Source organism: Acartia tonsa, chromosome 13, assembly GCF_053477335.1.
Source record: "Acartia tonsa isolate MP-2025a chromosome 13, ASM5347733v1, whole genome shotgun sequence".
Lineage (NCBI taxonomy): Eukaryota > Metazoa > Arthropoda > Copepoda > Calanoida > Acartiidae > Acartia > Acartia tonsa.
Window position 1 is genome coordinate 11,331,650 of NC_137272.1, and position 6,407 is coordinate 11,338,056.

Genomic DNA, 6,407 nt, shown 5'->3' on the forward strand with positions numbered 1-6,407 from the left:
ATAATACGATAAGAATAGAATCATAAAAAATCAATATTTGGTAAAATAAAGAGTTATTTTTATTTCAATAGTCCCGTCCAGTGACGTGTTCAAGGTTTTGTCAGGTCGAAGTGCGTAATCACCCCCCCCCCCGCACTTTAAATTTACAAATAAGAGTTCGATTAATTACTCTATCCTTATTTTTAAATAAATTGAAGATAAAGTATAATATTTTTTCCCTTCTGTCTAAACCCTGTGCAGGGGCCTAACCCCGCGGGGCTACCCTGTTATACTATTACAATATTATTACAAATAATATGTGCGGGGGAGGTAGATTTCTGTGCTCGATTGAGCACTTTGAGGGAGAATAACAATTTATTACATTTCATTTGTCTCTTATTGATCCGCTACTTATGGATATAATGGTTTTTGTCTTTATAAACATATTAATTAATTTATATGATATTTTTTTCAGAAAAAATTTACAATGAAAATTTTAAGTTTTACCACTGTTTTATCACTGATTTTTATTCAGGTATAAATTTTTTGGATCTACTGCAGTTCGCGGTAAAATATTGCTGGTAACGGATATTGCCAAAAATCTATGAATTTTAAAGGCTGCTAGCTGCCAAACGGCTGAACATACAGATAATACCCGCACACCATTTTAAGCGGTACAAGAAGGCCTACAAATAATCTGGAATAACCAAGATCCAATGATGCACAGGGAAAGCTTCCCTGAAGAAAAAACGCGTAAAATAGGCCTTTTTCGCGCATTTTTCTGCACTGCGAGATAATTATGCATTGTTGATTTATGGCTATTCCAGATTATTTGTAGGCCTTCTTATGCCGCTTAAAACAGTGTGCGGGCATGATCTGTACGTTCAGCCGTTTGGCAGCTAGAAACCTTTAAAATTCATAGATTTTTGGCAATATTCGTTACCAGCAATATTTTACCATGAACTGCAGTAGATCCAATTTTTTGTAATTAAAGTATTCTCTGTAATTCACTATGTCTGTCCGTCCGTCCAAAAATGCATTTTCCCAAGATTTCATTTACCCACATTTGGCCAATCACATAAACCTATATAGCTACGGGGAGCTCCAACAATCGATATATTTTTACTTTGGATGTTGCACAAGATTTTCATGTGCAACATGAGGCGAAACTCTCAGCCAACTAAAAAAGCCATACTCCTCCTTCATTCCTTTCACCCCATCCCCTTCCCTCCTTCTGGATGGACGAACACACCAATAAATGAGGTCCATGGTAACCACCCATTTTTCCCTTGTCAATATATCCACATATTTCTTAATCTAACCTTGCCGGACCCTATCCCTTGGGGGCACTAGCTTTTCTAACGTACGCTTAATCAACATGAAATAACTTAAAATAATAAACAGAATTAATATTTTTAAAAATATATTTTTGGTTCACCTATAGAACTGCAATGTCCTTTTTTCAATAAGAAGCGGTTACGCTCCTTAGAGAGCTCTAGGGATACTGTATGTAAAGGGGGAGAGGGAGAATAACCTCCTCCAGTTTTAGTTGATCTTGGAATGGTGGTTGTACCCTCCCCCCAAACAGCTATAAACCTTCCCAGGACATTTGAGAAGCTACAAGTACACAGTAAAGGATAGCCTTTTCGGTTCAGCGAGATCCTTTGGTACTGACAGACACACACAACACACATTTAAACAGATAGACACAGATCCTAAAAAAAACTTTAAGAAACAAACATAAAAAAGACTGACATTTCAAAAGACTTAAGATATATGTCCATTGTTTTATCCCTTATTTTCTGAATTTACTACTTTGTCCCCTAAAAGATAATAAATAAAGAATTACAAAGCTAAAAATTTTCAGACAAATTTTTACACACTTGTAATAACCTTGACTCTTTAGAGTGGCCTAACTCAGGGAGGGAGGGTACAATGGGCTCTTGATTACACAAGTCCCCAAAGTTTTAAAATAAAATTTTCGCATTTGTTAGCTCAATAACGTAGGAGAATTACCGAATTTTCATTGGTTGTTTTATAAAGTTGAATGATCAAACGTTTCAGCTGCTAATTTTAATCTATTTGTAAATCATGATTGGGGATGGACATCAATTTATCGGCCATGTCTTATCCCTTTATATCCCTGGTTAACTTGCCTTCGGATGCACTTTTTAATGACTCCTCATAATTTATAAGGCACAGTCTGCTGTCACCCTACTAAACTTTGGTGTTGTTATTATTATAAGATCCCCTAACCACTGAATCGAATGGGTTGTCCATTTAAGGACAGCTTCAAATATGTTCTGGGATGTTTTTAGGCTATTATTATTTAATTTGTTAGTTTTTGTATAGTTTTAGGCACTAGTGGCATACTCTAGTACTCCAAATTTTGGACATAATTTAGACATAGATATCAGTTTTAATTTAGTTGTTAAACTACCACCATGTTTTACAGGGTAGTATCACTAGGGCAATAATCTTATTATAATTTTAGCCAGAATGACAAAACTGCTCTTTTTGTAATATTTATGCTTGTTTTGATAAAAAGGAATAGTTATTTCTCGCATCGTATTATAAACAGCTTTCCGCGGATATAGAATGTACAATTATAAGATTAAAACTAGCCAAAGGCACCGGTTAAAAAACTGGTTTTAATCTTATGATTGTACATTTTATTTTTTTTAAAACGGATGGTTGTTACACCAGTGGTAATGAATTTTTTAAATTGCCTCTTGGGGCAAAGCCCCTAGAGGCTAGGGGCGAAGCCTCTAGTTTTAATAAAAAGGAATAAAGTTTTCCCTTCTCCACGAATTAGAAATGTTTTAGAACTCTGTTTATTACACTAGTCCCCAAAATGTATAATAATGTTTTCTTATTCGATGTTTTCACAAATTTAGGGACTTTTATTGAATCTAATTGGTTGGTTCTTTAAAGTTTAGTGTCCACTCTAAAGGTTTCAATCACTAATCTTAATCTACACAAGGGGTAGTTTTGAATTTTTATAAATATTTAACAATCTTAGACACTCTTACAAATATTAATAGTTTGAGTATAATTTGTTTTAAAAAATTAACTTTCTTTTTCTTTTCATTTATTAACCTATTTTGAAGAAAGTTTCACTTTTTAATTATTTTCTCTTTCATTTTTTACTTTCTTCTCTTTTGTTTTTATACTAATTTTGTCGTTATTGTTGTTGTTTAGTTTTACTCGTTCTCTCTTCTAATCTACATTTAAGATTGTCAGTCTGTTCTTAAGTAATGGTATATAGAGAACCTTGCCTTTCTTGGCTGCTATTGCAGATAGATTTTATCACAGATAAGCATCTACATCTAGCTTATACTAACAACGAAATTAATCCGAGAAAAATCACGAAACCTATATGTGATTTTAGATGTCGTTGGGGGTCAATACATAGTAGAAATGACGACCTTTACATCTGCCACCCAATTATTATTTTAGATTTATTTTACTTGTTGGTTATACCTTATTCCTGATCTACATCTCAGTTTGTCCGTCCGTCATCGCACTTCGTTAGGAGTTATTTTTCGATGGAGGCCGGAAATCCTAATACCTGTATTAGATAAGCTTCAATAAAATTCACTGAGATTCTCCTGTTTGATAAGCACCTACTCATCATTTGTCCGTTAAAATTAAATTAAAATGATTAAAGTTCTTCATTTTAAGAGAGTTTTACCTATGTTCAGGTAGGTTTTTAGGCTATTTTACTGTCCTTCCTAGATGTCAGTACTAAAAACAATTAATTCCTAGATGGGTAGTTTGGTATTTGTTTATTGTGGAATTTTTTTATCGTCCAATATCCTCTCCCCGAATTTCTGCAAAATATCCCATATCATACTCTTTAGCAAAGGTTATCATCAGCTAGACTTTGCATGATTTTTTACTTTCACCATTTTATTCTCCTAAAATTTGCTCATCTCAAAATATTTTACACATTCTAAACATTTCAAATGTTTTATTTTTCATTATGAAAATTATTTTAATGAACAAAAAATGCGACCATATAAGATACGTACTTATTCTCTGAGGTTTTAAAAATGCGGTAAAATATTGCTACTGGAGGGAGGAAGTCGATTTCTGGTGGGGTTGATTTCTCCTTGGATAATGTTGGTACCATCCCCGGAAATAGTTATAAACCTTCCCAGGACCTATGAGAAGCAACACTGTAAAAGAGAACCATATCGGCCAAACTGTTACAGGGATCATTGAAAACACACAGACACATATCCTAGTATTTTTTACAAGATTTATAGTGATTTTTTAAATTCATCAAATATATTATTTTTCATTATTTTAGGTTGTTCTTTCTGATACCCTGGAAGAAGGAGAGGTAAATAAAATTTTTATTTGCGTACATATTCTATAACTTGAGTTGTCAGTATGTCCGACATAGGCATTCACTGCACGTACAAAATTTTGAAAACAATTTTAGAACATTAATTGGTTGAAATTTTATTAATATATTAGAATAAGATATTTTAGGGATTTATTTCTTAATATATGAATTTATATGTCAAAAAATAGTTTTTATTGTTAAATTGTATTGACAGAATTGATATTGGTGTGCTAATTATGGAAAAAATTAAATAAGCTATAAAAATGTTTTGGATTGGTTTTAGGCCATCTTTCTTACCTCCTCGTTCTCCCCCAGAAGCCAGGGGTGATGAAACTAGTTTATACTAAAATTGTTGACAAATTTTTGCATCTTTTCATAGAAAATTTTGGTTTCGGCCTAAAATCCTTTCAAAATTGCTGTTATTATTGGTTAACAAGAAAATCAATGTGTATAAGTAGCGCAAGTATGCAATGCTAACATCTTGGGGAGGGGGGGATTTTTTCTCAGGGGTGCTCCACCCCAATGTGTGTGTGTGGGGGTTCAACCAATACACTCATTTTTTCGTTTAAAAATGGGAGGTTGAAGACATTTTTTTATTAGGGGGTTGGGGGGGGGGGGGAGGTGTCCCATCCCAAAAATATAGCTAAAAACCACCGAAGGACCAGTACATATATATTTCTTGAAGAGTAAAGCTCGATCGCTTAAGTGGTTACCGACATCTTAAGCTTCAGATAGACGAAACGACAGACAAACATCGTATTACTTTATATTATAGGATAAAAACACAACCCTTGTTATTTTATAGACCTACGGACAGTAGACCTTAAAATTTAGTAGCTTCGCTACCAAATTTTGTTATTATTATTTCTAGAAATCAAAGAATTGGAAAGCAAAGAAGCCCACAAATATTTTGAAGAAAAAATATTGGTAAAATTTTAAAATTATCATAGATTTAGACTTAAATAAATAACAACAAGGATGACAACATCCATAAAAGCGAAGCTCTGTAACGGTAGAACAAACGAACATTATCACTTGAAGAGTGTAAGAACTGATTGAGCAGAATAAAAATGTATAAGTCTAAACAAAATTGTAAGAAATTTTGTTTACAGGACTAGGTTATAGGAATGCTTCGCTTATAACCTTGTACCTGTTGTAATAGGAATCAGTATTTTAAAATTTAGATGGAAATGACGATTTTATCACATAAAAAATTGTATGAAAGGCTTTTTAAAAAGTTTCAAATCTATAGAAAGTTTCAAACATGCCTCATTTAACGTTACAAAAACAATCCAGCCATATTATTGGTTAGCAGGTACAAAAGTGTAGTTCTTTCCATTATTTCAGTTTAAATAAAGAGTAAGCTATAAATAGTTGATTTTTTATGAAGAAGCTAGCTATATGGGTAAATTATTTAAACCAAAAATTCGAATTTTTGGAATAAATCATCGATTAGTGGCAATTCCTTATGAAGTTTAAAAGGATTATTTTGCCTGAGAGCCCATTTATAGTAATAATAGTTATTTATCGCATCGTATTATAGACGGCTTTCCTCAGATATAAAAATGTAAACTTATAAGACTAAAACCAAAGGCACATGCTAAATAACACTGGATTTAATCTTATGATTGTACATTTTTATATTCGTAGAAAATTGAATATAATACGATGCTATACATATTTTTTCTGTATGGATGAGAACCGGTTCTTATCCACCGGATATATATCGGTTTCGTAGCGATACTGGAAATGTACTGCTTTACTCCTGTGTTGCCTTTTGTAGGATGTTGGACAAACAAGGACGGGCAGAGAAGGAGAAACCAGATGAGAGACATGAGAGACCCAGGAGAGTTAGATACTCAAATAGATTACTGTGTTTTGGTAGCTTTACTAATGTTTGATAGTTAGTGAGATCTTAACATTAACACCATATTACCTGACTTTGAATTTTTATTATCATCAGATCAGCGAACTTTGGGTACCAATATAATTTACAGCCCAGTATCCTATATCTCCAGGGGATGAGTGGACATTTGACTATTATATCCAAGGTTTTATAAAACATTATCTATGT

General features: G+C 33.0%; 1 long non-coding RNA gene across 1 annotated transcript; it reads left to right on the forward strand.

Annotated features, from left to right (window-relative positions):
* The first annotated feature begins 457 nt into the window (after nt 1-457).
* LOC145304734 (uncharacterized) lies at nt 458-6,303 on the forward strand. Its single transcript, XR_013874178.1, has 4 exons — nt 458-514; nt 4,295-4,327; nt 5,205-5,260; nt 6,117-6,303. It is a non-coding gene; the product is annotated as an uncharacterized LOC145304734 (long non-coding RNA).
* The last annotated feature ends 104 nt before the right edge of the window (nt 6,304-6,407 follow it).